At 40.1% G+C, this 15133-nt stretch overlaps 1 protein-coding gene across 1 annotated transcript in view; it reads left to right on the top strand.

The window, feature by feature from the left end:
* Positions 1-9413: 9413 nt before the first annotated feature.
* The window catches only part of LOC149170330 (lipid phosphate phosphatase 2-like), a 173151-nt gene continuing 167431 nt past the window's right edge, over positions 9414-15133 (top strand). The window contains exon 1 of the mRNA XM_089428991.1: positions 9414-9675. The gene's annotated coding sequence lies outside the window, so the exon portion shown is untranslated. The remainder of the gene's footprint in view (positions 9676-15133) is intronic.

Raw genomic sequence — 15133 nt, 5'->3', positions numbered from 1 at the left:
AATGGAGTGGTGCACAATGACGTCCAGTCGGGTCTACAAGACATTCAAAATGAGCTCCAGCTTATCTAATGTCAGTTGCAGAACCAAAACGACGCTTTGGGCCGCATCAAGCGACATATCCCATGTTTGCCACAAATTGAATTACCAGGATCAAGTGCTAAAGATCTTGGTCAGGCGGAATAGTTGGATGATTAGTGGATCAAAGTTATGACTGTTAATTTTAGATTTTTTTGGATGTTTATGTCGGGTAACATTTATGTTTTCAGTCTGATGTTTATTAGTTGGTTTCTAGACTATTGACCTTAGAAGGCTTAGCTAAAAAGGCTCAAACTATTTATGTTTTGGATGGCTTATAATGTAATTCGGTGGCCAACAAATCTGGTTTCCCACTGGGTAGGTTGAGACCACCGAACGACTCATATATTTGTAACCTACCTATTTATAGATGAATGAATGAAAGGTACTTCTAAGCTTACAAAAAAAATACTAAAATATAATATTAATTAATTTATATCAATATAACAATATATTATATAATAACAATTTATTGTTTAATTTTTTTTTTTTTAAATAATAATATTCATGTTAAGAAAATGTATATAACAATTATTTAGTTTAGTTCATTCTATTTTTTTTTCTAATGCTATAAATTATTTTTTATATAAGAGGCATTTACTAAACAACAATGTTGCATATTATACTTGTTTATATTTTTATTGATAAAATTTACAAAATATTGCAACAATTTTTGTCCAATCATCCTATTGAAATTGGATGCCCATACGGTAGAAGATAATTCATAATTTTGAAAACTTATATTCATGTGACAAGATTGTGCATATATTTTAATAACTTCTTTTACTTATTAGGTGTAAAATAAATAAATTTATTATTTATAAATATAAATTTATTATTTACCTCATATATAAATATTATACTATTTCATATAAATTATGAAAAACTTAAAATATTTATTTCAAATTTATAAAATATTATCTAAATATACATATTTCATATTACGCAATTTTTAAATTTTTTTTTTTTTAACAACATCGTCTACTTGTATATTATAAAACTTGTAATTCAAATCTCTATTACAATAAGGGGGGAGTTCCGAGAGTTGATATTCAAAATTGGGTTCGCAGACCCATAGTTCTCTAGACTCCTCTTAGCTATACTTAAAACTGAACATAAACGGCTATATTGCCTTACAAAGGATCCTCCTATCCAGCTATAGTTGCACTGCATGAGCGTTAAGGGGAGTGTTGGGTGACCGAGTCATCAGGGAGGGGTTCCCTCCTGCTCACTCTTGTTGAAGCTTCTCCTTGCTGACTTTCTGTTAAGGTGCGGAGATGATCTATTACTGCTTCCATGTGAATGCAGCGGTCCTTGAGGTCTTCAATGTCTTTTTTCCTCTTCTCCAACTTCTTTCGTTTGGAGTTTCTGTCCGCATGAAAGTCCTCCGTTAGTTCATTCACCTGTTTCTTCAGGGCGTTTATCATAACTACGTGAGCCTTGCACATATGACAATCTCTATTATTGAAGATGTTGTCCATTGGGTTCCTTGGTTGCTGCTGGTTGGCTTGTTGGTTATTCTGGTCAGCCATCTTACAAGAAGCGATGTCTGCTTTGTCGAAAGCTGATGATTTGGGCGGCTTGCCGTTTATGTGGCTGGACTGATTGGCTAGAGCAGAGTGTAGATAAGGGCCCTGTTGCTGGTTGCGAACACTGCTTGGAACACAAGCCCAATAGTTAGTTTTATAAAAACCACAGATAAGAGGAGGAGTGTTTACCCTGCGCTGAGAGAGGCCGGTTGTGTCTCCGCTCGAAGTGAAGTGCCACAGATGATACCGGCTGCCACAGTGTGCTGAGAAATTCCGTCGATTGTTGTCCGCTGAGGGGGTCTCAGAGTTTCTTTGATCCTCAGTGCTGGCCTCGCTGCAGTGAAGGAGACCTCCTTGGCCCTTCCACCGATTCAAAAGTGCTCTCTGTCTCTCTCTGAGATTGTGATGAATTGTGAGAACCTTGGTGTGCTTGCTGAGATTAAAAAGGCTGAAGCGGGCTTTCTCCCACTCGTGCTTGAGAGTAATGGATCTGATCTTGTCTGTCAAGAAAGGATTTGAGGTGATATGTCTCAGTCCTTGAAATCTGACGCAGGCATGGGTGCGATCACTTCTTCTATCAATTCCTGGTGTGTGTCGTGAAGAGCCCCTTTTGATTGCTTCACTGCTCGGATCCTGAGGCCGATTCCCCGTCCTGATTCCCCAGTTGTGGCAGTCGAGAGAGATTTTGAAAGCAGAAGATCGCTGATGCCCTGATCTATTGTCACGAGTTGGATGCCTGAGGTGACCCATAGTCAGAAACATGAGGATCGAGAAATGACTAGGGAATATCGTGCTCATAGGTTTCCTCATTCTCCCTCACCTGGCCCGTGGGTCTTCTTATGGCCTTGTTGGCCAACTCATCTGCTGTCGTGTTGTGTATTCTGAGGACGTGTTTATATGTCACCTTGCTCATACCCCTGACTTGTTCCAAAATTCTGTCCTTTATTCTGTTCAGTGCGCATTGTTTGAAGTTGTTCCCTGTGTTCATGGCTGCTATAAGGATAGCTGAGTCCCCCAACACGAGAAGGTCGTGAATGCCCATCTTCCACGCTATGGAGACCCCCAGAAGGAGGCTATATGCCTCTGCTTTGTTGTTTGACAAATTCCCCAAGCTCCATTCATAAGTGGCCATCGTTCTCCCTTGGGGGTCCCTTATTACTCCCCCTGCTCCAGCTATGCCTGGATTGTTTTTAGAAGCCCCATCAAAGTGGAGCGTGTGCATCTTTTGCCTTTGAATCCAATTGTTTACTTCCTCTTTTGACCCTCTGATCTTCCATTCCTTCTGTCCAGATCCTTTGATTAGCTTGCATTTTGGATTTATCCTGTAATTGAATCTTTGTACCCATTCCTTCACCTGCTCAACTGTGTAGTCCGGATCTGCATGTTGGATCCCATTTGCTTCAATGGTTTTAGTTATAAGCGCAATAGTTTTGGCCAAGATACTTTGGACACTAGGCTTTTTATCTTTGAAAATGCTTGAGTTTCTGGCTAGCCATAACTGCCAACAGAGGTTGGAAGGTATGCTGGACCAGAGTCTCTTGGCGAGGGACATGTTTTTGTTTGCGAAAGGGAAGAGTCTTCCCCAGCCTTTCTGAAGGAGAGGGACTTGATTTGGTAGATCCCCAATCTCAAGAGGACTGGTAATGAGTTTCCAGCAGGATGAGGCAATTGGGCACTCTATGAATAAATGGTTAAGACTTTCTTCCTCTTTCTTGCACATAAAGCAGATTGAAGGCCCCTGGATCCCCTTTTTTCTCAGGTTTTCTGCTGTGAGGAGCTTGCCATGAAGCAAGGTCCAATTGAAGAATTTGATCTTCGGTAGGCTCTCGATTTTCCAGGCTTTCTTGTGATATTGCCAATTGTTTAACACTGCTTGGTTTTGGAGCGCTTTATACCCTTCCTTGACCGAATAATTGCCTCCATTAGGATCCCATATGTAGCTGTCCTCTTTTCCTCTGCTTGAGGGAGCTGCCCCTGCCAATGAGAGTTTGAGGTTATTCCAAAGTTCCTTTAGACCATCCGGTAGGTGCCTAATATTCCATCCTTTCCATCTGTCATGGTCCCAATTTGAGATGTCAAAGAGGTTTATATGATTTGTGTCCAGCATCCACTGTTGCAGCGGCCTCAGGTGGGGGAGCTTTTCCTTGGCTTCCTGGCCCATTATTCTATCCCTCCATATGCTGGTTTGTTTCCCGTTGCCTGGGACTTTGGAGATGTGAGACTTGAGGAGAGGCAGAGTTTTCTTGATCAGCTTCCAGACCGGGGTGCACTGCCTTTCTATGATTGTGTCTGAGAGTATATTGCTATTGCTCCCACTCAGGTATTTCTTTTTGAGAACCTCTGCCCACCAGGTGCCCTTCTCGGTTAAAATTCTCCATATTAACTTGAATCCCATTGCCAAGTTTGCAAGTCTAGGGACTCTAATTCCCAAGCCTCCTTTTTCTATGGGGAGGATGAACTTTTCCCATTTCACAAGGCTGAATTTTTTCGTTTCTTGCTTTCCTCCCTTCCAAAGGAAGCTTCTGAGAATCAACTCCATATGTTTGTGTATGCTTGAAGGGGCAAGCATTATGGCGAATTGGTAGATAGGGAGGGCAGAAAGGATGGATTTGATTAGGATAGTTCTACCAGCCAGATTGAGCCAGTGCATCCCCCAACCTTGAAGCTTCCCTCTCATCTTCTCTACTAGTTTGACCCATACTTCGCTTTTGATTGACTCTCTTGCAAGCGGAAGTCCTAAGTACATGAAGTGTGACTAGCTTGATTGGGCTGGGATTTCTAAAATCAAAGAGATTCTTTGAGTTATATATCTTGGGACGTTCCATGTATAAATCTTGCATTTGTTGTTGTTTAATTTACCCCCCGAGGCTTGAAGGAAGAGGTCCAGGATGGCCTTGAATCTCCTTGCCATAAGACTAGAGGCTCCACCTATTAGCAGCGTGTCATCTGCAAATAGGGAATGGTTGATCCCTTTAGCTCCTCTTATTATGTCCACTCCAATTATTTCCTTCAGTCTTCTTTTGTTTTCCAGATGTAGACTTAAGGTTTCCGCCATGATAATGTAGAGGAAGGGGGAGAGAGGGCAGCCTTGCCGCAATCCTCTAGTGCTTTTGAAGGCCCTGCAAGGCCTCCCATTGATTAGTGGGGCTGTCCAATTCTGAGAGACACATTCCATGACCTTATTGATGAAGAGCCTTGAAACCCCGAATTTTGTAAGCACATTCTCCAAAAAGGAGTGGTTTACCCTGTCAAAAGCGCTGGCCATGTCTAGCTTTATTATCATGCCTTTCTCCTTTCTAGCTATACTGCTATGTATTGCCTCTTGTATCAGAATTACATTATCAGTTATGTGTCTCTTGGGGAGGAACCCACCTTGGTTGTCCGAGATAATTGAGGGTAGGATTTGTTTCAGCCTGTTTGCCAGAATCTTTGAGATTATTTTATAAGAGACATTGCATAAAGAGATAGGTCTGAACCTATCAAAGGATTGAGGGCTTGGCTCTTTTGGGATGAGAGCTAGAAAAGAGGATTTAACGCTGCTGCCCAATTTGTTTTTCCGGTGGAAGTTTCTCACCATTCTGAGAAAATATTTTTTGATGATTTCCCAATGAGTTTTATAGAAACTTACCGTGAAACCGTCCGGCCCTGGAGCTTTGTCTAGGGGCATGCTGTTGATGGACCATTCCACCTCTTCTATGGATATTTCTTTGTCCAAATCGCTGTTCTGAGCTTCTGTAACCTTCTTTTCGATGATGTTGATGAAATCTGGATTGTCTTCATACTGCGGGTCTTCTGAGAGCAGCGATTGAAAATGATTTGAGGCAGCGTCCTTAATTTCCTCTCTGTCTGATATCTCTTTCTCGTTGAAGGTTATCTTGCCTATATTATTTCCAGCTCTTCGTACCTTGAGACAGTTATGAAAGAACGATGTGTTTTTGTCCCCCGAGTTGAGCCAGAGGCATCTGGACTTTTGCCTTAACTCTTCCTCTTCATTTCGATGCTGGTTGTATAAAGCTTTGTGTAGCTCACCTTCTATTCTTTGGTCCTCCTCCGTTTCTTGGACTGTCTCCTTTTCCTGGTTCCATTTCTCCAAATTTCTTTGCAGCTCGTTTTTTGCCCTCCTTTCCTCATTTGCGTAGTTTCTCGCCCATTTTTTTATGGCCATCCTTAGTTGTTTAATCTTTGATTCCCAAACAAAATGTGGAGATCCTATTATCTCTGTCCTCCATGTTTCTTTCACCAGGGTTTTAAAATCCTCGTTGGCATCCCATACCTTGTTATATTTGAATGGAAGCGGCCCCAGGTCCTCCTCTTTCTCTAAGTGCAGTGCCACAAGCTTATGGTCTGAAATGTATCCCTGTATGATTGAACTGTGGATCCTTTGAAAATTGATTGCTGCACTCTCCTGAACAAGAATTCTGTCAAGTCTCTCTTTGATATTACTCCTTCCCGTCCTTTTGTTTGACCACGTGTATCGCCCATTTTGTGGAGGGATATCTACGAGTTTGTGAGCTTGGATGATTTCCTCCAATTTGTCTCTGAATGGATCAGTGAAATACTTCCCTCCTAGTTTTTCCTCTGCGTTCCTGATTAGATTCAAGTCTCCTCCAAGAAAGATTTTCTCCCCTTGTGAGGTCTCGATGTCTGCTTTCAGAGAATCCCAACATGCGGCTTTGTCTCTGAAGTGGGGAGGTGCATACACATTGTAGATTGTGAATTCCTCCTTCTGGTCTGAACTTTGCATGTCAATTCTAATCCACCATCTGTTTTGATTGTTACTGATGAGAGTCCACTTGTTTTTTTTCCATAAAACTCCTATGCCTCCTGAAGCTCCTGAGGCGCTCGTGGCTATTCCTTCATACCTTCTGCTTTTTAAAATGCTGTGTTGAAATTCTTGGTCGCTGATTTTGGTCTCCTGGAGTAGGAGGAAGTCTGGTTGTTCTGAATTGATTAGGTCTCGGACTGCGTTTGTCTTAAGGGAGGAGCCCATCCCCCTACAGTTCCAAGAGACCAAAATCATCATTTACCTGTTTTATTGTGGTTCCCACTTTTCTCCTTCATCTTCTCGCCACTTCCCCTATTCTTGTCCAAGTATGTGTCTATTGGTTGTTGAGTTCCTGTGGTCATCTCTTTTGCTGCATTCTCATCTCTTATTTCCTTGTTCGATTTTCTTCCAACTTTCCTTGGAGGATCCGTGGCTGCAATGTTTTCCTTTGTTTTGTTTCTTGTTAAGATCCTTTCCACTGTATGAGGAGGGGAGGCCTGAGGGGGGGAGGAGGGGGGGGTTCTGATGCACTTGGGGGATGGAGGGGGAGATGAGGGTTCCTCTGGGGCTAGGGTTTCAAAGGGATTGGAGGATGAGGGGATGGATTGGTCTATGCTTGCGGGGACAGAGGAGGGGGGAGGGGTATCAGAATGGGGTGCCTCTGGTTCCGGGGGAGGGTTTGATTTCTTTTTTTTCCTGACCACTTCCCATGCTTCCTCTTGGGAATCCGGGTTGGCATTAGTTTCTGATCTAGCTTTAGAGCACCTATTTGCGAAATGACCATATTCATGACATACCTTGCATTTAAAGGGGAGTTGCTCGTAGTCCACCTGCTGGATATGCGTCCACTGATCCACTCTGAGCTTGACTGCCTCTGGTAGCCCTTTACCCAAGTCCACTTCTACACAGATCCTCGCACATGCATGCATGTTTTCTTTTGGTTCCGATCTGTCCACATACTTTCCTATTGCGTTTCCGATTGCTCTGACTGATTCGTCTGCCCAGCAGTGTAGCGGCAGATGCGGAAGGCGAACCCATACCGGGACTGCGTTGGGGACATCCATTTCTGGGTCGAAGTCCGGGGTCCAACGATTGAGGTACAGACCTCTGGTGTCCATGAAATATGGTCCATTCCTAAAGATTAAATTTCGATCCTCCACTGATTCGAAGAGGAAGGTGAAAAAGCCTCTTCCACAAAACCTTATCGCTATTTTCCCCTGGACCATGGCGTTCCAGTTTCTTTCCACCCAGCGCTGAACCGTTCTGGGGGAGGGCCATAACCCCGTGAACTGTCCAACCAGCCCACGTTCTGCCAAGGCAACAGCGGATCTCCTTGGAAGGGTTGGGGGGAGTGGGATTTCCGGGATTTCGTCAAGCTTCTTAATAAATTTTGTGGCGGTAGGTCGAATCCTTTCAGAATTGTTCTCTGGAATGAGTGTTGCAAAAGCTTTCTCCATGTCAGCCTGTCCAGAACCGGGAGAGCCCATCGTGCCAGAGCAGCTCCCCTGAAGACGGAAGGAAGGAGGGATGAGCAGGAGGCCCAGCTAAAAGGTGGAGGCGGAAGGCTGCCCGCAGGGGCAGCGCGAGCTGAATGGGGCCGGACAGAAGGCCCAGGATGCTGGGGAGGCGGACAACTGATGGAGAGGCACGCAGCAGAGGCTGCGGCCCGGCAGCGGGCCTGCCAAACGCTCAGGGCTCAGGGTTTCCAACGGCGGGGGACTCCATCGCACCAGCGCTCCAGCTCAAAAGTATTCTCGGTCAACAATATCTTCCCTCTCACTACGCAATTTTTAAAATTTTATTATTAGAAGATAATTCATAATTTTCGAAGTTTTAATTTCTGAAAAACATAGAGATTTTTTTATACTTAATACTAATTAATCATGTAAATTAAATAATTTGGTAAATATCCATAAATATTAAAACACTTATATTATAAACATCTTATATTACTAAAATTTAAAATAAAATAAAAACTAAGTAAATTATAACTTTATTTTAAATTACATTAATATTGATTATAAAAAGAACTAATATAAATATTAAACATATATACAAGTAAATTAAAATGTTATAATATTTTTATCCATCTAGATTTATTCTCATTTTACTATAGATATTTTTATCTATCTTGATCTACCCTCAATTTACTATGGAGATTTTTAATTTGTAAATAAGTTTTGTTACAATATTATGGGTCAATACCATAGCTTATCAATATCACAGGCAGGAAAATAACAAATGACTCTATATAACACTTGTTCATATAACATTTTTTTAATTAATCAATATAATTAAAATAGCAAAAAGGACATGACTACTTTGAAATAAATCTTAATCTTTGAATTGTGTATACATCTAAGAATATTCTAAAATGTTCATAGAAAATAAATTTCTACCATCCACATTATTAATAATTAAATTAAAATTATAAAAACAAATAAACATATCTATTAACATAATTATTATATAAATTTATAAATTAATTTTCAATTATTATTATATAAATTTAAATGTATAAATAAAACATAAAATTTCTCAATCATAATTACAAATGCACATCAAATAAAAATAAACTTTAAAATAATATTTAATGTTTACATAATTATTAATTTAATACAATCCACATACAAACAATGATTGAATTTCTAAATAATAAGAGTGCATTGAGCTTTTTCTTGGAGATCAGATTAATGAGATACGCTGATTTTGACGATTTGCCTGGAGATCAGATTAATGAGATACGCTGATTTTGACTATTTGCCTGCAAACAATCAACCTTACAGGTAGTGTAAAGTGTCATTGTCCCGATCTCGAAAGAACATTGTATGCTTCATTCCACAAGTTGGACACGCAATTCAAATAATGCGTCGTTTAAATCGTGCTTCCTGTCGCGGTCCTTCTTCTTGTAGTACAAGGCGGCGGGATGGATGACCCTTCCTGATACACATGGCGCGGGAAGGATGACCTTTCCTTTATGGTAAGCCATGCTCATGTATTTACATTCTTGAATCCTCCACTGTCACGGTCACTGTCAAAGCGTTCAATAGGAAATATGGCTTTCCGTGGTATGTTCATCTCGTGGCGTTGTATGGAGCATTTAAAGCTTTGGGAAAAAGGCCTCTTGGAGGTGGAAGATTCGAATTTCGCAACAGTTTTCTGGTATATTTTTATCTTCAACCCTCTTTCGACTGACCCGTTTAAAAGGCCTGATTGCCGGCATAATTCTGAAGTTTTCGGCCTTGTGCTTTGAGATCTATCTTTGGAGGAATATATCTGGGTGCTCTTGAAATTTTCAGATTTCAGGTATGTACGCTTTTGGGCTCTACGCAAACAGCTGATGTCTTTTCTCTTTGTTCCTACAAATTATTGTTTTTTTTTGTTTTTTTTCTCTGCAGAATTTTTTATATAGTCATATGGTAACTATAACAACTTGGTTACATCCTGTGGTGGGAGTAGAGGGCTTAGTGATCTCATCGGATCGTTTGAAGAAGACTGACTATATAGGCTTTTAAGATGGCAATGTTATGACCGTTGCTAAAATCCTAGGATTCTTGGAGGAGGTCCATTTTAGTCCCCCAAAGAGGGATTACAAGATTTTCTTTATTTTGATTTGGTGAAGCTCGGAGTTTAATGAATAGTAATGAACTCTATTTCGATTAGGCGCCCATATGCTCGCTTGGCTGGGGTGGTCTACTTTCTATGTCTTGGAGGTCCATTCTAGCCCCAGGAGCTTTGTGATCTGCTTAAAAATCAATAGCTGATGCATGGAAGTTGTGAAAATAATTTACTGATATTTCTGGCTTTTTTCTGGAAGTAGCAGTGGAGCTTGACAGATTTCTCAGGAGAAGGGGTTTGGTAACCCATTCGGTAACGACAACTTAGTGCCCTATCATGCGACGGTGCAGATGGAAATATTGGCAGCAATAGGGCTTTACTGGACTAAACAAACTGGCTAGCTCTTCCCTAAATATTTTGGCAACCTAACTATCTCAACTTTAGCTTCTTCTAAATTAGGAAAATGAGGTTTTCTTGGTTAATTTCTAGGTAATTATCTGAATTTTCTCCACAGAATTCTGCATTTCGAGATCTATAAATGGGCTTGTTAGAAAGAAGCCATCCTGCTATAATTACATGTTTGCAGGTCCAGCAAGACGAGAAATACTGCAAATAAAAGCTTGTGTGTCTCGAAAGGAATGCTTGCAGATTGTTACTGCGCTGCAAAGAGAATATTCTTGCTCTGCAAAGTGTTGCTTTACTTGCCGTTGCAGAAGTCTGTAGATGTGGGTGTATGAGGAGCATTCAATTGAAGAGAGGCAGAATGAAGGGTGTTAAGAGACTCATGAAGTTGAAGACTCAGTTGCATTTTCCAACCAAAGGTTAGCTCAAGTGGTCACAAGGCAGGTTTGAGATCGGTCACCCATAGCTTGGGGAGGTGAAAGGTTTGACTCTCATGATTTCCTCGAGGTTAGGCTTTGTAATCAAGGTTGACAGTTTATCTTGTTTACCATCCATGAAGAAGATAAACATCCATGAAGAATATCATGGGGAAGTACTTGTATCATGAAGAAGTGTAGGATTTTCTGCGGGGTTTTCCTTGGAAAAAGTAACGTATATTTATATACTATAAACATGTGTTATGTACATAATATAAAAGGTTACTGTTTGTCCAGTCACAGTTCTTGTTAAGTTAAAAAAATATGGAAGGCTATCGTTCCTACTAAATACCTTATTTCCTATTGCAAACTAACTACCATTCCAGGTGTGCCTAGCATGCATACTAGCTAAGGAGCTACGATGCATAGCCATCACTCACAATAATTTCTTTCGTGTTGAATAGATGCTTCCATGGTTTCATTTAAGGCTCAAGCCAAGAGTAACCTCGAAGTAAAAGATCAACCTTCTTATACTTACGGTAGCTTACTTATATTTCTCTTTTAAGATGCCGCGATCAGCACACCAAATAGGGTCATATAGGTCACATGACTATTAGAGACAACGCTAATCTCCCTTGGAACAATCAGACAAATAACTAGACTTTGAACAACCAAGAACACATCCTTTAACAAGTCAGAGTACATAATTGTTTGAAAGCAATTTAACGACAGGAAACATGAGAGTCCGCTATCAAGATTTCTTTGCTGATTCTTGTCATAGCCATCCTGACACATCCGCGTTGCATCAAGGATAAAGTAAAATGGATCCTTTGAGATCATTCTTTCTCTAGCAGGAAATGAACTTTGAAAGGATTTCTGCGATGTCTGGAAACGTTTTGCATCTTGGGATGTCTGGAAACTTTTCAGATTTCGTAGTTTCTTTTCTCCAGTATCAGGTAATATTTTGGTAATTATATCATGTTTTCCAAGCTTAAGTTTCAAATTCAAGAGTGTAGGACATCTCGTTGATGGCTAATTGTAAATTGTAACAGGACTGTAGATTCTGGTTTTTGACAATAGGTCTGAGTCTTTTTGTAAGACTCCTTTTATATAGAGCTTTAAAATAAATAATATGACATCATTTACGTTCAGCTTTACCAGAAATTGTGAATCTTCTACTTTTGATGGAGATGTGAGACAATTTTCGCAGGAAAACCTAGATAGTTTGTACGCAATATTATGGTGGAACAAATGGAATGAGCTCAAATCTAAATGTCCACAGTTGTTGGGTGCATTAATGTGTCATTGCAAACAATAGTTTTATAAGAAGTTAAACTGTTTTTAAAATATACAAAAATGCAAATTTCCACCTTTTATGGCTTGGAACATATTGGACTTTTGGGAAAATGCATCTGAGCTGAAGATAATGGCCAATGATCATCAACTTATAACATTTCACCAGGCTTCACCAGTCATTGTGTTTGTTGTTGGAAATGCTGAGAGGGGGTGAATTGGTATTTCTTTCAATTGTTATATTATGCCAGTTAATATTTTTTACAAGATATACCAGAACACAAGAAACAAAATAAAAAATAGTTTTATTAAAAAGATTCAAATGATTAGGACACCAATTCTAGAGTTCTGGCTCCAAACATTACAAAAAATTCAATTCTCACAAGGCTTCAATCTTGAATGAGGACACCAATCCTGAAAGACAAACCCAGGCACCAACCTGGTCTAAACGAGGACACCAATCCCCCTCGGCTCCAACCATCAACTTTATCAAATACTTCACAAATACTTCCTTCAAAATGTCTTCAAGGCTGCTCTCTATGGTCTGCTCAAAAGTGGTTCAAGATTGCTTCAAGGAAGGCTTCAAGGGTTGCTCGTAAGTCTGCAACAAGGAAGACTCCAAATTCCAAAGTCAACTTGAAGAGGTCTTCAGTTCAGCTCCACAAGACTTCAGGGATGCTCCAAAAGAGGCTGCAAAAAGATGTCTTCAAGTCTGCTCAAGAAGGCTGCTCCAGGAATCCTCAAGAATGCTCCAAAAGAATTGCTCCAAAACACTTCAAAGAATGCCTTCAAGTCTGCTCAAAGAGGTCTCCATGTCTGCTTCAAAAATCACTTCAATTCTACTTCAAGGATTCTTCAAAGTTTGGTCGTAAATATTCTTCAAGATCAGTTCCAGAATGTTTTCAAACGATCCCTGAAAACACAAATCAAGAAGGGCTTGAAGTCTGTCACAAATGAGGCTGAGTTGTAAGGCAGAAATAGTCTTTTTACAGGGCCAAAAGTTCTCAGGAGGGGCCGAATGTCCACAGAATTTTGTCCACAGAAAGAGGCTGAATTGCAGGCCTGTAACTGTCCACAGGAGTCTGAAATTCGCTCTTCCACAGGTCACTTGACTCAGGTCGAATTTTGTTCTGCCACAGGCCGAATTTCGTTCTTGTTTCAAGCTGAATTAGGCTCTTGTGTAATGTCCCAAATGGAACAATTTGGGGTTTTCTTGAAATTTGTAGAGAATAGCTTCAGAAATTTAAGCCGTCAATACCATAAACAATTTGCACAAATTAAACCACAAAATTTATGGCAAAAACGGGAAATAGAATCTGCAACTGAATAATAGACAATATAAACATGCAGAAGATCTCAGCCTTATTTTATTAATATGTAAATAAGCTAGTACAAGAGCAGGAATATGACTGAGATGATGGCCCCAAATAGATCTACAATAATGCCGCAATTGGCCTCCAAAACAAACTGAAAATCAATAAACTGCAACCTGTGAACCTTGAATGGATCCACCAAGGGAAGAGATGGGTGCTCGCCCACTCTCACTGAATCACCCGAGGGTTTCCGTCCTGGGGCTACTGCTGAAGTAGAGAACCGGGTTCTCAAAACCTCACCACAAAGACAATACACAAATCCAAGATGTCTCCAAATGACCTCCCCTTCCTCTTTTATAGATCTGATGGATAGATCTCCAAGCCTCTAGAAGCATCTTATTTTATTATTATTTTAGAAGCTCTTCCATTGACTTTATCTTAAATGACTTTTTAATTAAATTTTCTTTCACTAAAGTCACTTTTGGGCCTTTTCCTCCAATTAATTATTTTTCTTTAATTAAATGATTAATTAAAGTCATTTTTAATTAAGGAAAATGGTAAATTGCCCACCATACTCCCTTTGGCCACTACAAGTCACTTCTCAGCATCCCATCCTGTAGATCTTCTCATTTTAGTTCCAACGAGCTATTACACTGAGGTGTTCCATCATATAATCTTCTCGGAACGCCACGTCGAGCATAATTAATCAAGTTAGGCCCCATAATAATGCTATTTTTTGAAAGTTGTCGGAATGTAATAGAACGAAAGGCAAAATGTGCGGAGAATATACCAAGCGAATGCCATCGAACCTCTTAAAAACTCCTCAAAACTCCATGAAGCACCTCTAGAAGCCCCTGGGCCCGCCGATGAAGTAAATCTGCACTTGTGACGTGTCTGCCCTAGCGTTGAAAGTCCATCATAACCATGCCATGAGGAACACCAAAAAAAGGGACATTACAAGTCCTCCCGCCCTAAGATTGTTTGCCCTCAAGCAATCTAAATCTATGGACCAATCTGGTAGCCCAATGTAGTTGAGACCAATGTTGCAGTTATCGTTATCGGGATATTATCGGCAAGGGAAAAAATCGGGAAAAAATCGTAAAATATAAAAATATTCATTTTTTCCATTTTTTTTAATATCTAAAGCATCTACAACATGAAATAAATACATTGACACATAAATTTGATAAAAGAACTAATATATAAGATGTGTAATATCATTTCTAGTGCTACATCGCACATAACAATGAATCATGTCTTGAATAGTAAGTCCTGAATTGTGAGTCCCAACTTAGCCTCAAAATATCAACAAAAAATATAATAATGTATCTCATATCATGAGTCATAATGTCATATACAATGAAATGAACCAAATAACTAAAGTCTAATACTACTGATTTTCTTTGCCCCTCCTGTGAGAAAATGCAATAGCTTTCCCTTTCCCTCTAGATGTAGATGCCGGTGGAGTTGGCAGTGGACTCTGCTGTGCTCTAGAAGCTGAAGAACTAGGAGCTACAGGAGGTAGACCACGTCCTCTACTGGTGACAGGGGTAGCCTAGGTAGTTTGTGTCACCTCCTCCTCTTGTTGCTCCTCATAAAAAAATCGGGAAAATATATATATATATATATATATTTCAAGATTTTTTCAAGTTGTCGCGATTTTTTCGCAATTTTTCGCACAAAAAATTAACGTAAAAATCAGGCGATAATATCGCCAAACTTAAAAAATCGCGATTTTCTGATATTATCACGATAATATCGCGATTTTCACAACACTGGTTG

This window comes from Pinus tabuliformis, chromosome 4_2 (genome assembly GCF_031772625.1).
Source record: "Pinus tabuliformis cultivar Carrire ecotype Pingquan chromosome 4_2, CPIR1, whole genome shotgun sequence".
NCBI classification, from domain to species: Eukaryota; Viridiplantae; Streptophyta; class Pinopsida; order Pinales; family Pinaceae; genus Pinus; species Pinus tabuliformis.
The sequence above is the reverse complement of the archived record's forward strand: the minus strand, read 5'-3'. Positions and strand labels throughout refer to the sequence as shown.